At 33.5% G+C, this 18,703-nt stretch overlaps 1 protein-coding gene across 1 annotated transcript in view; it reads left to right on the forward strand.

The window, feature by feature from the left end:
• The window catches only part of DCLK1 (doublecortin like kinase 1), a 596,478-nt gene that overhangs the window by 388,628 nt on the left and 189,147 nt on the right, over nucleotides 1–18,703 (forward strand). The gene's annotated exons all lie outside the window — the stretch shown is intronic.

Consider the following 18,703-nt stretch of genomic DNA (forward strand, 5'->3'; position numbering starts at 1 on the left):
GAACAAATCAAAATTGGTGATAGATGTAAATTTTTAAAATTGTTTAAAATTACATGAATAAGGAAAGTTTGTTTTGGACTAGACTGTCCCTTTAACAATACAATTTATTCCTGAGTATTTCTGTGGGATTTTTAAATGATGATTTTCATTGTGCTTTTTTGTAAATAATCTCCTTCCCATTAGAAAATGCAGTGAGACACCTGGTTTTCAGGATAAAAAGTGGCTTTAGAGAATTCCACCAGGGAAATAGAAGGGCTGGTGAGTATTCTTATATAATCTAGACAGCCCAGAGACCTGTAGATGATCAGGCCTTCTGTCTCTCTCTCTCTATGGGGTTGATTAATCATGTGTCGAGCGGACATGGTTCCATTTCAGACAGGCCTGAAACAATGGGCCTCCGAATCAGCATTCGCGGCCTCATAAATGGAGCCCTATGTCTGTCTCTCTTTTATAAATGGTTAACATTTATAATTAAATGATTTATGAGATAAAGTCCCAGTGAATGCCCTGTACTGGTGTATATATATATATATATATATATATATAGTATATGTTATCACACACCAGAGCAGCACAAAGTTGAATGTCTACACACATTTCCATGTAAGGGTTCAGTCCTGTCAATAGCACTAGTACAAATGTTACTTAGTAATATCTGTCTATGCAGGGTCTATTATTACCCCACCTTATTATTACCTTAAAGTTACATCATATGAAAATGATGTACTAAATTATAAAGCAATATTATCTTCACAATCCAAGTCATGGTATCATTTAAATGTTTCCCCATCTTTCTGTTGAAATGCCACAGCGCAGGCTCATAAGACAGTTGAACACATGCCAATAAAGATCCTACATTCTACCTGAGAAGTGACTCGCGCATTAAAATTCACAGTATCTCACCACATTGTCATCATCATGTGCTTTAATGGATTCTAACAATAGCCTTAAATATTTTCTCAGATCTTCAAACAACATTTGCTTGTTTTGTTCTATCAAAGCCCATTTTAGCGCTAATTTATCTTTATGTTACACAGTGTAAAAATATTATATTTTAGCTTTAAAGGCACATTAAACTCAAAAAATGTCTTTCATGATTTAGACAGAGAATACAATTTTTTTTTTTTTAAATCAAAGTTTTTTATTGAAGGAACACTGGATAGATACAACAACAACAATACATACATTTCGTATGAAGTTGGCATACATTGCATATATAGTAAGACAAAATCATATGACAATAAAAAATGAATATCAATAAAGAAAATAAAGCAACCTCAAAGCAAATGTCTCATATTCATTCTTCCTCAGTTACACATCATCAATAGAGTTATTAAGATTGTATGCTAGTAATATATATATAATATTCATAATCCAGTATTTCCTCTTTTTAACTTTATATCATATATTATAACACATTAGATTTGTAATAATTTTTGCAACCAAAGAATCGTATACAACTTATAGAATGATAAATTAAACATATTTATAACGTATTTATTATCAAGAATATAACATATTATAGGAGGTCATACCAAGTTGCTCTTATGTAACATTTAACATGAGAAGGCAAATCAAAGAGTATCATCCTTCGCTCACCCTTCTACCTTTACTTTCCTACTAGAGAGGGGAAAAAAAAAAAATAGGGGGAAAGAGAGGAGGAAGTTAGAGAAGGGGGAAGGGACTATTAAGGGGGGGAGATGTTGGAGATATTATCAGAGTCACAACCATTTAGTATCTGTTACGAGAATACAATTTTAAACAACATTCAAATTTACTTCTATTAGCTAATTTGCTTCATTCTTTAAATATCCTTTGTTGAAGGAATAGCAATGCACATGGGTCAGCCAATCACACGAGGCATCTATGTGCAGCCACCAATCAGCAGCTACTGAGCCTATCTAGATATTATATATAGAGCTTTTCTTGAAAGAATATCAAGAGAATGAAGCAAATTAGATAATAGAAGTAAATTAGAAAGTTGTTTAAAATTGTATTCTCTATCTGACTCATGAAAGAAAAAATTTGGGTTTAATGTCCCTTTAAGACACCATTTGGGCATATATTAATGCTGATGTCTTCAATAAGACTGTTATTTAAGGGAATCGTTGGAAACATCCATTGGGTAGTTAGAACATGGAACTTACTGTAAATGATCTGTTAACACAGATAAATCACCAGACAATGCATTATTCAAAATTATTGAATTATTGTTTACATTTTTGTATTTTTAAGATTGTTACTCAGTGGGAATAATGCATGTTTTAAATTAGTTCTATGCATGAACTATATAAAGAATGAAATACAATTTATTAGGTAAATTAGGTAAGTGCTGATGGGGTATATATGGACTAGTGCTATTAATAAAAGATAAATATTGTAGACAAGATATTTTGAATCTGATTACCACATACTATTTAAGGAGGAAAATTAATAAAAAATATTTATAAGAAGATCTTGGTGACTATATCTATATATATATATTTCTGATTGTTTCACTGATTATATCATGCTCAGGAGTTGGAAAACATTTTGCCTCTTGAGTGCAAGATTAACCCCTTTGCAGTAGTTAAAGGCATTTAAAATGGTCTGTTTCATTTTTGTAATAAAAAAACACTAAGCAGTGGGTTATATTTAGTAGAAATCAATTAAATATGCATAAAAGGATTTATGAAATAAAGTCCCAATAATGTCTTAATCAGCTTATAGCCCATGTTCAGCAGAGGTCTTTTTCTGCAAAAGTCATGTGACAATAGAACCTGCTCTGTAATGGTAGTTCTCTTATCTAGTTGTTGACAGTGGCTACAATGAGAATTTCTGAGTGCTCATTTAACAAAAAATGAGTAAGTTGTTTGCTATTTTTAACACAATCTGCTTCTTTAAATGTTTAACAACATATTTCTTTCTACTAAAAGATCATATTCCTTTAAACACTTAGGGGTTGATCACTATCTATCATTTGACAATTATCGGCATGTTAAAGGCTGCAGATGTGAATTTTGATATCAACCTTATCACAATCAGAAATTTTCTTTCTTTGGGCTCGTTTTCATTGAGCCGTAATTCGGATTGTGTGTACTCGCAAACCGATAAATATGCTGTCGGAAGCAATATCGTTTATCGACTGCTTCCAACGGCCGTTAAGACTCAATTTCGGCAACCGATCTAAGACTGCCGAAAACATTGTGTCCCATACAAAGTATCAGAAGCCGCTAAGCTTTAATTAATACCCGGTTTCCAATGCCCATACAAACCGTTAATACACTTTTGGAGGCTGCCGATACAGTAACACAAATTACACCCAGGATTGAAAGGACTAAGCGCCTACTAAATATACCTATCGCCTAGGGGTAGTGGTACCTAGTTACCACCAAGAGAATGAATGTGAAGAATAGATAAGTGCCCAGGCGATAGGTATATTAAGTAGGCGCTTAGTTATTTTGAGTAATAAACAAATAAAAACAGTGGTTAATATAAACTTTGAGTAATAAACAAAATTTATTGAATATTGCTTTTATCTGATTATTTTTAGAAGACACAACACTTACCAGACTTTGTTCTCGACAAACATTTATTGAAGCACAAAACTCATCCACTGTTTTTATTTGTTTATTACTCAAAGTTTATATTTGCCAATCATTCAAAGCTGTTTATTAACCATTTGCATTTTACTGATTATTTTTATCTGATTATTGCTTTTATATTTGCATTGTATTTTAATGATTCCTGGATCCATGGAATTTTAATCAATATTTTATGAGTTGTTAATTGCTATAATAAAATTCTGTATCTTCATCGTAGTACCTTTGCCTCCAGTTGGTTAGGCGTCTGGGCACTTATCTATTCTTCACAAAAATTACACCCAGCTCAACTAGGTGTAAAGCAGGAAAAATTTGCTTTTTGAGACCTTTTTCCCATTGAAATCTAACCCAACAAGTTAAAACCCCTCTATCTGCCATCCCCTCCACATTGTAACTTATAATAAATGTATTTACCTCTAAACCGCCATTCCCCACAACACAAACTAGCTATTGAAACTATTAACCCCCAATCCGTCATGCCCCCATATCGCAAAGTATCTATTTAAACTATTAAACCCTAATCCGACATGCCCACAACGCAATCTAGCCATTTAAACTATTAACCCCTAATCTGCCATGCCCCCACAACTCAATCTAGCTATTTAAACTATTAACCCCTAAACCGCCATGTCTCCATATCACAAATAACTAATCACTAAGCCGACTAATCTAATACCCCCTAAATTAACCCCATTACATAAATTAAAATAATCCTAAATTACAATTAAAATAATACATCCTAAATTACAATTAAAATAAAAACCTAAAATTACTTTAAAAATAAAAAACTAAGTTTAAATTAATCTAAGATTACAAAAAATAAGTCTAACATTACATGAAATACTAAACAAAATTATCAAAAATAAAATAAATTATACCTAATTCCTATGAAAATAAAAAAGCCCCCAAAATAAAAATACCCCCTAATCTAATACTAAACTGCCAATAGCCCTTAAAAGGGCCTTGTCTAGGGCATTGCCCTAAGTTAAACAGCTCCTTTACCTTTACAAAAAACTAAGTTCCCCCTAACAGTAAAACCCCCACCCACCAAACCCCCCAAAATAAAAAATTAATAAAACCTAAGTCTAACCCCCAGATAGGTACTCAAGGTTCCTAAAGTCCGGCGGTGAAGTCTTCTTCCAAGCGGCAACCTCTTCAATCTTCATCCAGGACAGCGGAATATTGAATGCAAGTTACGGGTTTAAATATGGCATCACTTGCATTCCTGTTGGCTGATTTGATTCTTCAAATTCAAATCAGCCAATAGGATGAGAGCTACTGAAATCCTATTGGCTGTTCAAATCAGACTTCACAGGAATTAAACTCACTGAATTTTCTTAGAAACAGGGCAGAACCTGTAAGTCCCAGAGAGATGATAGATACCTTCTATAGAAATTAATGAAGCTCTCTGGGATGCAAAATTTCACATGAGACTGAAGGTAACTAGAGAATACCTGGGGCTGATATAAATGATTAGCTTGCATCAATTACAAATGAAACTGAAATGTTGTTACTACAGTTTAACTTGCGTTTGTCTATATTTTAGTATATATATATATTTATATATATATATATATATCTTTTTTGTAAGCTAAAATAAATGTATTGTGAATTTTGAGCAAACTTCACTTGCATACTGCTGGCGAGATAAATCAGTGAGACCAGCTTGTTTAAAATCCTTACATCATTTTGCAGGAATTGTGAGAGCGCTTCAGACATACCCTGGGAACTTCCCAGTTCAAACCCATGGAACTGCCCTGTGCCCCCCCCCCCCCCCCACACACACACACACACACACACACTTTCTGAAACTGTCAATTTTATTTTTACAATGGAACTAATACAAACTGCAATGCAATTTGTAAAAGATACCCAGAAATATACAAAGTATGATTCTAACTTATAAAAGTAACACAGAAACTTGTATCCTTGAAGCAACTCAAGAATATTCATAATATTCTCTAGATATTCTTAAGCATATTATACAATGTGACATGGAATATAGCAAGATATGAGATTAGAGCTATAAACAGGAGGCAAAAAAAGAATTTATAAACTTGACAGAAAGATTTTCTAATTTAAATGTAAATCCACTGTGGGAAAGGAAGGACTTTGTAAGACAAGAAGATGACCTTAGCATATATATAGTATAACTTGCAAGGGATAAAAATAGGAAACTGGAAGACTAGGGTACAAGAGTACTTGAGTAATAAAGCTGGGAAAGACTAAGGTCTTGAATATATTTTTGCAGTGTAATAACAGTATATAGTTTAATAACGTTTCTTAGGAAAAAGCAGCAGGATTTTAAGGATGATTTATTAAAAGGGAAAAATGTTAAGGATAATCAAGTTTTACACTGAAATAGCTGTTGTGCTCTAATGGCCTTGTATGGTATCACTGCGTAAAGGGACATTCCAGTCAAAATATAAATGCACATAGATTTATTGCATCTTTGAATAGAAACATATTTGCAATATACATGTATTAGCAAAAATGCTTCTTTTAAGAGTTATCACTGTTTAGTGTTAACATTTTTCTCTGCATGTGCATGTGAAGCATAGCTAGATATTTTCACTGCACCCACATTTTAAATAATGCAGCTACTTAGATCATCACTGGGGCTTGTATCATGTCAGCAATTAACAAATGGAGTCATTACCAGATAGTACAAGCACCTTAGGCTCTCAGAACAAGTGTTGTGTTTAAAATGCTGGTGCACGGTGCATACTTAAATACACTTTTGAAATAGCTATAGCTTTTATTAGAAGCATTTTTTCTAATGCATGTATATTACAAAATTGTTTCTGTTCAATACCAAAATGCACCCATGTGGTTTCCAATTTGGGCTGGAATATCCCTTTAAGCTATATAAAATAGCTATAGCATTGGCTTTTAGAAGTTATATCAGGAGTTCTGTTTTTAACTTGTTAAGGTTTAGATGCAAAGGAGAGTCATCCAAGATGAAATAGTGTAAATATATTTAGCCCTTCACAGTCAAAACACCAGGATTGCTGTATTATTCCTCTATCTCTCTCTTGGGGAAATACAATATGTGTATGTTTATCAGTCTGTGTGTAGGTTTGTAGAACTTATCTTGTTAATAAATTATATAAATAAACATGGAAAAAACAATTCAGACTTTTTTTATTTTATATACTGTAGTGTATAATCAAAATGGAAAATAAGCCCATAAAAATGGCCCATTTACAACCAATGCTTGCTTGTTCAGTGGAATAACTAATAATGATAATAATAATGATAATAAAAATTAGTTTTAAAAATAACTGGTAGGATACATTTATTGAATGCTCTTTTAATTTATGAGATTTCATGACAACACGTTTACTGTGTCAAACGTAATAATTAGATGTAATCCTTTGGAGAACATTTGTGAAATAGATGCTGCCCTTTAAATAATATTGGTCGCATTTTACTGCCTTAGTTGCTTTACATTCCTTGTAGATGATTTAATATATATAATATCCTTAAATAATTTGTAACGTATGATATAGCTTTTATTTGATTACTGTAGTCAGCATATTATACCATCCTTCACTAATGTGTTCCGAGCTCATCATTTTTCACTTCTTAGATTCACATCTTGATAGTGTTCCATTCCATTATTTTATTTACGTAAATATTTATACATTATTTTCAACATTCAAAGAGATAATTATATAGAAATTCTAGTGTAAAATATGGAAAGCAATACAAAGTTACTCATGCTTGATTATTCATGTGGGTAATGAAGCATGCCTCGCATCTGTTTAGAAAACTGCAATAACAGCATACAAACTTCACCAGCTGTACAATACAACATTTACACCCTTTATAAACACAACAAGGGAGACTGCTATCTGTTTTTACCAGTAATCATGTATCTAATGGTAAGCTACATAAAGGCTTGAAGAAGCTTTTTTCATTTCGAATCTGCATATTTTGAAGAATATCTAAAATAAAAGTTCTTACTATACATGTAGAAATGTAATAACTTTTTCAGTTGTGGTTGTATTTGGGGGGTCCTAGTTTAGGTAAAAACATCTATACACCTTTGTGTGTGTCACATGTCACCAAATGGAAATAAAGTACTGAAATGTTATTATTCATCTAATACCATCTAATACCAAAAAGTCTGTACTATCTGCATTTTTGGACAAAAAGAAATTATATATTATGTTAACATTTTGGGGAAAACATGCCCCTTTTCAGAATAGACTAGCCTGATTGATAATTTTTTGAAGTACAAATGTTTGGGCATTATTATTCAAACCTCAGAAGCATTATATGATAGCCTCTGGCCCTGTTATTTTTTTTGTAAAATTGTAAGCATAAGAGTTTGTAATACATTTATATACTTATGAATGCTGTAGTTAAATCATCCTGCCACATGCTACATTAATGATTGCTTAGATCAGTGCAGGAGCTCTTGTATCTCTATTCCAAAATGGTCACAGCAAAATAGAAAAGAGAAACATTCTCAACAGGCTAATTATGCTAAGAAAATCTAATTTCAAAATGTTTATTTTGCATGTTGGATGTTTTAATTTATGTATGGTTTAATTGGGGATATATATATATATATATATATAAAATGACTTTAATATTATTTAATATATGTCATTCTCCCATGCATGCGATAGACAGACAGACAAATAGACAGAGAATCTATATTACCGTCTATGATTTCGTGAGCCAGAACTGGGTGGAATCGGGAATGGGCTTATCAATAGGGCATAGTCCAATTCATAGAATATTATTATATACGTTTGCTTGATTAAAAGTATGAACCACAATTAATTATACTGTCCAGGGAGACATAGAGAGGTGAACGCCTGTCTGTCTCTCCCTGGACAGTATAATTAATTGTGGTTCATACTTTTAATCTAGCAAACCATATATAATAATATTCTATGAAGTAGACTATGCCCTATTGTTTTTTATAATAATTGTGAAGAACTATTTAGTGACAGGATATATTGATAAGCCCATTCCTGATTCCACTTGGTTGGGGTGGTTTACGAAATCATAGATGGTAATATAGTAGGGATCTTTTTCAGTCACTGAATACTTCACTATGGGCATCTTTGTCCAGTAATATGCCTTTATATAGTATCTATATGGCTGCTTGTAAGTAACTCATTTTTAAACATTAGATACATATTGTATCTTTTTCCAGGTTACCAGACAGTGATATATGGATTTTTTTCTTTTAATTGTTTTTATCTTGTAGATACATTCCTTTTTTAATAATTCTCATAAAAGTAAAGTTTTATGTTTGGCCTTTAAATGCCCTTAGTCCATAAACTGAGTGCCTATCGGAATATATTTCTCTTTTTTCACATTAATGTTATGAGTCACTTAATGGCCCTTTTCTTCATATCCTCTTCTATACTTCTCACCCCATTATCTCCTGTTTTACTGAGATTGGTTCATAAACTGGTGGCTCAGCCATTTCACTCAAAATTTTTCAAAACCATGGGCCAGCCAATCAGATACCAGTGTAACATACCAGTGTTTTGTTTCATTTTTATGTATTTATTTATTGAAGATTTGTATGTGTACGGTGTGAATAAGCTATCTCTTAAGAATTTCAACATACAGAGAAAAAAAAAATAGAGTATATTTAAAAGCTTATAACAGTAATTTGTATAGATTAATAAAAAATTGCTTCACAAATCATCAGGGGCTAGGGAACTGTTTAAACAATGTTGTTTCTGTCCACCAAATGTTTGTATATTGTATATAGAAATATCTCTATAAAAATACTTTTTATTTAATTTATGGGGTGGAAACTATTACAGCTATTCATGTAGACAATCCTTTGTTAATTGTCTTTGTAAAGTAATATTGTCAGGGAAATATTGTTAAGCTAACTAAATCCCATGTGTTTAATTCATCTCATTAGCACATATTTCTACTCTCTAGACTCCAAACCAGCTAGGAAAGGTTTAATTGAGGAAAAAAAGGTATTTAGGATAAAGAATATTATATGTCTATTATGGACTGAAATCAAATAATGCTATGAAGTGTAAATGACCCATTACATTAGTAATGTTTATCATTGATTTTTCCTTTTTCAGAAGCTAAATCATGAGATTATTTTTATCTTTATTTTTAGCATGCTAACATATGATTCTTGACAGTACCTATTACTTAAAATTAAAGATGTCAAGTATGAAGTCTGATAAAGAATACTTACAGGTCTTGCTTCAGTGAAAAGTGGTGTTAGAGAGTAAAGGTAATTGATTGAAAATTATTGTCTAGATAATTATACGTAAAAAAAAATTTTAGGGTAAAAGGAACTGACAGAAATTAGCTTCCTCATAGGCTTTAATGAATACATAGAATTCAGAACACAGGGAATAGTAGGAAGACAGGGGAGAATCTGACAAGGCAAAGTAAGTAGCATTGCAAGGTATATATTGCTGAGTGAGTCTCATGTGCTGTGGTTGGAGCAGTTGATGACAATAGAGCCATTCAGATAGAGGTTATAGAATGACCATGCAATATTTGGAGGCATTTAGAACATGATTTCATTTAAATGCAGTAGGCTAGATTACAGTTAGGTTACACATTTTAGCAACAGGGTTTCTAGATAGCGACTATACTGCTTCTACTTTATATGCTTTGTATGTTTGCTTAAAATGCAACCACACAAAAATGCATCAGTAGTCGTGTAGAGTTAACACCAAGTTGTAGCAGAAGCTATTACTTTGCACTGCCTGGGAGTTATTTTTAACAATTTTGTCATATGCCTTTAAACACTGTGTGGAACTACAGCTGAGTTGACATGCAAACATTCCTTATACCAGCCCAATGCAACCTGAAACTCAGTGTGGATGATGAAAAATAAATAATCTTCTGCGCTAAATTAAGGACCACTATAATAAATTCTTATAATTACCCAGTTGGCCTCAGTTAACTCTAACCATGGATTAACAGGTCTCTGCAGGCTATTCTCAACTATGACCCAGCTAGTAAGTTTAGTAGAAGCTTACCTGGCCTGTAAACTACAATTATGGTTCAACCTGGCCAACTTTTACCACCACTTTTAAGCCTAACCTTCACCTGACCCCACTAGCCTTATCTAGTCTTTACTTATTTCCATACAGATAACCTAACTACCCCCACCAACATGTTATACCAGTGCAGCCATGCAAAAATCTAAATCCTCATACTTGATCCAGTAAAACAATACACACCAACTTGGCTTGACCTAAACATTGCCCCACAGTGGTAAACTCCATAATAGCTAACACACCATCTGCATAATAGCTAACACACCATCTTTGTAAGGCCAGTTCAGTCATGGTCAGTTGGATAGTTAACCCTTAACTTAGGTTTCTATTTTGTGTGGCATTAGCCTACAGTCCTTCTGCATGTTTAGTCCCTATGGTGATGCATAGAACAGGAACTTGGGATCAGAACCAGCCATCAAATTATGAGTGTAAGCATCTATGCATAGGAATAATAATACACATATTTCTCTATTTCTCCCTCTCTCTGTCTCTCTCTCTCTATGACTGTATATGCATCAGCAATATTTCCATATCATATCACATGCCTACATCATATTAGCTCAAACTTAGGCTACAACCTCTTGTGTCCGCTCTTCGACAGTGATTTCAACACATCAGATACCAGATATAATCCATCTCTGATTAGAAGCATGGCATTTAAGCTGCTGTAAGCTTTATACAGATGTCAGAATAATATTTAGGGTCTCTATATGAAGGGGCATGTAATAAAAAGCAAGCACTGAATTTGGCCGCTGCACTGTATGTGAGACAGTCCGAAATGTGACAAGCACGGTGACACTGCATGCCATAAGGGGAAGCAAGTGAGGTGTCCCTTGCTAGCATACTCTAATGCACTGGTTTTCAATCCTGTCTTCATGCCTTCCTAACAGGCCACATTTTGAGGCAATCTGAACTGGAACACAGGAAATAATCAGCTAATTAGTAAACATGGTTATTTTGCTCACATCCAAAGTAATACTGAAAACCTGGCCTGTTGGGGAGGCTTGAGGATAGGTTTGAAAACCGGTGCTCTAATGGAACAGTCCAGAGAACTGCAGAAATTTATAAAAAAAGTGAATTTTAAGACATTAAGAGATAACTGTTTTAATTTGTTTGTTTGCATCAGTGCTGTACAGTTTGCAACATTATCATTGTGAACAGTATTGGACTTGATAAACATTTTAACTCATTTTGTTCTTTTGTATTTTATATATTTTTTTTAGAATAATATGTAGGAATATATGTTATAGTTAATATTTACATTTGTTTTCTTTTTTTAAATAGAACTCAAAGTGTAACTGATTTGGTTTAATGGATGTTCTTCAATAATGTCCTAGAAATACTTATGTTCCAACCTTGCCATTCAAATGCTTTTGGGATTGGCTTGATTAGACATTTAAAGGGAGATTTACGCAACTCTTTTCTTTCATGCACATGAAAGAGCAGTATTTACACGTATAAAAAATAATTTATTTTTTGTTTTATTTTTTTGCCATAAAAACTATTAATTAGAAGACAGCTTCTAATGCTGCAGTTTTTGTACTTAAAAAATTACAATTGTCGCTTTAAGTGGATATTAGTGCATTACCAAACAAAATACAAATTAAAAAAAAAAAATTATTTTGAGGAAGTTTTAACTTGTAATTCATTTTACTAAAATAAAAAGTTAATTTTATGATTATGTGAGCTTCTACCACATTTAAACGTGGTAGAAGAGTAGTGTACATGTTAAAATATGAAATCATAGGCCGTCATTATTAAATCTTCATTTCGTGAAGTAAATGTTATATTGTTTTGTTTTATATTTCCTTTTGTGGTCACTGGTGGGTCACAGAATAAAAAGGAAAATGCAGATCTATCAAATCTCAGAGTTTTTTTTTATTTTTTATCATCAATTTCTATTGGTTACCATATATGCAGTTATATATATTTTCAGTTATGGGTTAATGAGTTTTGTGTATAGTTCTACAGTTAGTTCTTTGTGTGTAATGTAAAGAATGTAGAATCTAGATAACCTGCCATCATTATCTAAATATTAACTAGAAAACGTACTGTAAAAAAACAGCAACCAATATTATGTCTTTCTGCAAAGTTGCTTAGCAACATGAGCTGTTATGAAAAATCTGTTCCCTTTATTAAGGAATGTCCCAATTTTGAGCATGATTTTTTTTCTGTGTAGAGTTTATTTTTTTCTGCTTTTATGTAGACGGTTTGCTTCACCAGCTTATTTACTTATGTGTTCAAAACACAGATTTGAAAGAAGTCCTTTTGGCAGACTTTGATGTTAGGGCTGTTTTAATGACAGATGTGTATGTCGACACTGGTAATCCAGATGGGAATTTTCAGAATTCATTGTACCCTGTGGCATAAATGTGCTTTCATGAATCTACTGTAGTAATTAGACACTTGAAAGTTTTACTATAAAATAATTGGCTTCTGCGTTTTTTGTTTTTTTTGCGATGCAATCAGCCTTTCATTACTAATAATTAGGCTTATTATATTTCTTTTTAGTCTTAAATATTGTGCACCAACATAAATATGTCAAGAGCTTTTTTTAGCCACTACTCACCAGTACTCATACTGGCAGCTATCTCATTTTTATCTCATTGGGATAAAAAACCACATCCAATTTTAGTTAAAGGGACAGTCTACAAAAGAATTGTTATTGTTTTTAAAGATAGATAATCCCTTTATTACCCATTCCCCAGTTTTGTATAATCAGCACAGTTATATTAATATACGTTTTACCTTTGTGATTATCTTGTATCTAAGCATCTTCTGACAGCCCCTTGATCACATGACTTTTTATTTATTAGCTATTGACTTGCATTTTAGCCAATTAGTGCTGTGTTGTGCTGACTCTTAAATAACTTTACAGCATTAACACAATATTATCTATATGGTCCACATGAACTAGGAGTCTCCAGTTGTGAAAAGCAAATAAAAAAAGCTTGTGATAAGAGGCTGGCTGTAGTGACTTAGAAACAGGCAGAAATTTAGAGGTTTAAACGTTTTGAAGTATATTATTATATCAATGTTTGTTGTGCAAAGTTGGGGAATGGGTAGTAAAGGCGTCATCTATCTTTTTAAACAATAACAATTTTAGTGTTGACTGTCCCTTTAATGGAAATAGACTATAATTAAACGAACAGTCTACTCCGGAAGTTTTATTGTTTAAAAAGATAGATAAGCCCTTTATTACCCATTCCCCAGCTTTACATAATCAACACGGTTATATTAATATACTCTTTACCTCTGGGATTACCTTGTATCTAACCTCTGATGACTGCCCCCTTATTTCAGTTCTTTTGATTGACTTGCACTTTAACCAATCAGTGCCTCTCATAAGTAACTCCACGGGTGTGAGCACAATGTTAACTATATGGCACACATGAACTAGTGCCTTCTAGCTGTGAAAAACTGTCAAAATGCATTCAGATTAGAGGCGGCCTTTCATGAGCTTAGAAATTATCATATGAGCCTACCTAGGTTTAGCTTTCAACTAAGAATACTAAGAAAACTTAGCAAATTTGATGATAAAAGTAAATTGGAAAGTTGTTTAAAATTACATGCCCTATCTGAATCATGCAAGTTTAATTTTGACTAGACTGTCCCTTTAAAGGGAAATTAAACTCAAAAATTGTCTTTCATGATTAATATAAAGCATACAATTTTAAACAACTTTCCATTTTATTTATTTAATTTTATTTTCGTTATTCTATACTGGTTGCTAGCTGAACGCATGGGGTGAGCCAATAACAAGAGGTATATATGTCCAACCACCAATCAGTAGTAGTTGCTGCTTCTAGCTTCTACCTATTTATGCATTTCAACAAAGGATACCAAGAGAATGAAGCAAATGATATAACAGAAGTCAACTATCTGAATCATGAAAGTTTAATTTTGACTTTACTGTCCCTTTAAGAGTTTATATTTGCAAACTACCAAAACTTGTCTCATACATACAGGAGTGCAACAATTTTTTGCTTCACAATTTACATCAATTGCATCTCAAACAGAAATACAATTTTGATAAATATGAATATGCCAAGTTGGTTTTCAATATTTACTTAGTAAGAAATGTGGTAGCATGTCATAAAATTCCAGGTAATAAGCTGCACTATGCTAGCTCCAATGTAGTTTATTTCAGGAGCAGAATGCTGCCTTAAAGGTCCCACTTGCCCCTGCAGTTAAAGGGATATAAAACCCTAAAATGTTCTTTTGTGATCCAGACAGAGCAATTTTTAAAACATTCCATTTTACTCCTGTTATCAAATTTGCCTCATTTGCATGTTATTCTTTGTTGAAGAGATACCCGGGTAAGTGTCTGGAGCACTACATTGCAGGAAATAATGAAAAATTGCTGCCATATACTGCTCCAGATACGTGCACACTCCTAAGCCTACAGCCCTACTTTTAACAAAAGATTCCAAGAGAACAAAAATGTGAAACTACAAGTAAATTAGAAAGTTGTTTAAAATGGAATTCTATCTAAATCATGAAAGATACATTTGGGGTTTCATGTCCCTTTAACACAGACTTCAGATTTGAATTTTATTAATTATACATTTTGAACAGTTTGTATTAGTGCATTGTACTATTGCACTATTGCTTGTATATAACTATGGTTTTAAAAGGGTTTAACTCCAGCAGACCTAGATGAACACATCCAGTGAACCAATGCCAACATTGCTTAGCCACCAATCAGCAGTTAACGTTACAAGGATTAAATACATAGTTATATTCAAGTAACAGTACAATAATAACATGTTTTTAAATGGCTTTTGGTTATCAGTGTTTAATAAATAGGCACATTGGATCCAGACTTGTGCATTGAAAGGTCCAACAATTAATATCACAAAAGCACATCACCCAATGAACAATATGGACATAAGTCTAGTCACAAATTTGCAATTATTACCTAAAGTCATTCATTATTAAAATCCAATGGAATTCTACATAGCAAATATAACTTAAAGGGCCATGATACCCAAATGTTGAAACACTTAAAAGTGATGCAGCATAGCTGTAAAAAGCTGACTAGAAAATATCACCTGAACATCTCTATGTAAAAAAAGAAAGATATTTTACCTCAAAATGTCCTAAGTATTTACACCCCACTGTAAAGGACTTTGAGCAGCAAATCAGTATGCCTGTCCCGGGACTGGCAAGGGAGTGAGTCTCGTGCATACTCATGTTATTTCCCTATTCAATTTAAGGAAGTTTACTATAAAATCTCATGAGAGTTAAGTCAAATCTCACGAAATCACAGTAAAAGAGTTCATGACCTCAGCACTGTTGATGCTAATTGGCTGCAGTTCATTTATTCATTATTATTTTTTTACCTGCAGCTGGGCAGCAGCTGAAGTATAACTTTTTACACAGAACTTACTCTGGTGAGCTGGGGACATTTTGAGGTAAAATATCTTCCTTTTTTACATAGAGATGCTCAGGTGATATTTTCCTGTCAGCTATACAGTTATACTGCATCAGTTTCAAGTCATTTAGCAAATGAGTATTATGTCCCTTTAAAGGGATATGAAGCTCAATTTTAAGCAGCTTTCTAATTTACTTCTATTATCTATTTTTCCTTGTTCTCTTGTTATCTTTTGTTGAAAAGAAGGGGCATATGCTTAAGAGCTGGCCCATTTCTGGAGCAATATATGGCAGCAGTTTTGCAAGAATGTTAAACATTTGCAAGAGCACTAGATGGCAGCACTATTTTCTGCCATGTAGTGCTCCAGATGCCCACCTAGGTATCTCTTTAACACAGAATATCATGGGGACTAAGCAAATTTGATAATAGAAAAATTGGAAACTTTTTTAAAATTGTATGCTCTTTCTGAATCCCAAAAGAATATTGTTGAGTTTCATATCCTTTTAAAGTGAAGGTCAATTTGGATGAATTAGTGCCCGGTTTTTAATAAACCTATTAAAAACAAGGGCACTTTAATTCATCAAAATTGACATTTCACTCCTTTTCTTCAAAAACTTACCTTTTAATCCTGACAGCCGCTGCAGCGCTTCCTCCGCCTGTCGCAAGCCCTTTTTGTCGGTCTAAAATGACGAATCCGTCTTCCTCCAATCACGGCATTGCATCAGGCCATGATCCCCCTGGGGGGAAAGCCGTGATTGGAGGAAGCCGGATTCGTAATTTCTGACGTAAGAAGAGGCTTCCGACGGCCGGGGGAATCGCTGGAGGGGCTTTTAGGATTAAAAGGTAAGTTTTTGAAGAAAAGGAGTGAAATGTCAATTTTGATGAATTAAAGTGCCCTTGTTTTTAATAGGTTTATTAAAAACCGGGCACTAATTCATCCAAATTGACCTTCACTTTAAAGGGGCAGTAAACACCAGAATTGTTGTTGTTTAAAAAGATAGATAATCCCTTTATTACCCATTCCCCAGTTTTGCATAACCAACACTGTTATATTAATATACTTTTTACCTCTGTGATTACCTTGTATCTAGGAACCTTCTTCCAGCCCCCTGATCACATGACATTTTATTTATTATCTATTGACTTGCATTTTAGCCAAATAGTGCAGTGTCTGCCACAAGCCATGGGCGTGATCCCAATGTTATCTATATGGCTCGCATGAACTAGCTCTCTCCTGTTATGAAAAGCAAATAAAAAAGCATGTGACAAGAGGCGACATTCAGGGGCTTAGAAATTATCCTATGAGCCTTCCTTGGTTTAGCTTTCAACTTAGAATACGAAGAGAACAAAGCAAAAATGGTAATAAAAGTAAATTGGAAAGTTGTTTAAAATTACGTTCCCTATTTGAAACATGAACATTTTTTGGGGGGGCTTGGCTGTCCCTTTAAATCATAGTTTACTGTACACTAAGCAATATCTTACACTGAACTTAATTTTGATTTAGAACCCTGACAGCTTATGGCTCAGTTATGAAGACGGAAGAAAATAGTGTACAACTGATTTTACTTAATTTCCCTCTGTATATGTGGCAAAGTATTTTTTGCTGGACCTGTCACCTATTATCTCATAGTCAGATGTTAAATAAATGCTATACTCAAATTATTACAATATTTTGCATAATCACAATAGTGTAAAGGGGTTAGTAAAAGAAAATAATAGTATAATTTAAATAATAATCATTAAAAAAACTTGACAGTATCAGTAAATCTTTAAATGTTTTATCTCATTAACAGAAAAAGTCAGAATGTTTAAACACTTGAAAGTGATGCAGCATAGCTGTAAAAAGCTGACTAGAAAATATCTCCTGAACATCTCTATGTAAAAAAGAAAGATATTTTACCTCAAAATTTCCTCAGTAGCCACCTCCCATTGTAAAGGATTTCTAAGCAGCATTTTAGTGTGTCTGTCCTGGGACATCTTAGGGGATGAGCCTGGTGAACTCTCATATTATTTCACCAATCAGGTAAAGGAAGCTTACTATGAAATCTCATGAGAGTTAAGTCAAATCTCATGAGATCACAGTAAGAGTTCATGACCTCAGCACTGCTGATGCTGATTGGCTGCTGTTCTTTTCTTCATTTTTTTTTTATTTTTACCTGCAGATGAGCAGTGACTAAAGTATAACTTTTTACACAGCTTACTCTGCTGAGCTGAGGAGATTGTGAGATAAAATATCTTCCTTTTTTACATAGAGATGCTCAGGTGATATTTTCCTGTCAGCTTTTTACAGTTATACTGCATCAGTTTCAAGTGATTTAGCATATGAGTATTATGTCCCTTTAATAAGCCAATTTCTATATCTGTTGAGCTATTTATTATTATGAAGGTAGCATAAAAGAAACGTTTTTGCTGTGATATACTTGTTATGCAGAAATTACGAATAATCTGTTACCCATCTCATCTCAGCAATTTTATATAATGAGGCCTATGTATCAAAGGTCTTGTGGACCTGATCCGACAGTGCAGATTAGGTCTGCAAGACCTCGCTGAATGCGAAGAGCAATACCCTCTATGTATTCAGCATTGCACCAGCAGCTCACAAGAGCTGCTGGTGCAACGCCGCCCCTTGCAGACTCGCGGCCAATCGGCCGCCAGCAGGGAGATGTCAATCAACCCGATCGTACTCGGGTGGGTTGAATTGTGGCAATTTCTGTCCTGCTCAGAGC

The sequence above is a fragment of the Bombina bombina genome, chromosome 3 (assembly GCF_027579735.1).
Source record: "Bombina bombina isolate aBomBom1 chromosome 3, aBomBom1.pri, whole genome shotgun sequence".
Lineage (NCBI taxonomy): Eukaryota > Metazoa > Chordata > Amphibia > Anura > Bombinatoridae > Bombina > Bombina bombina.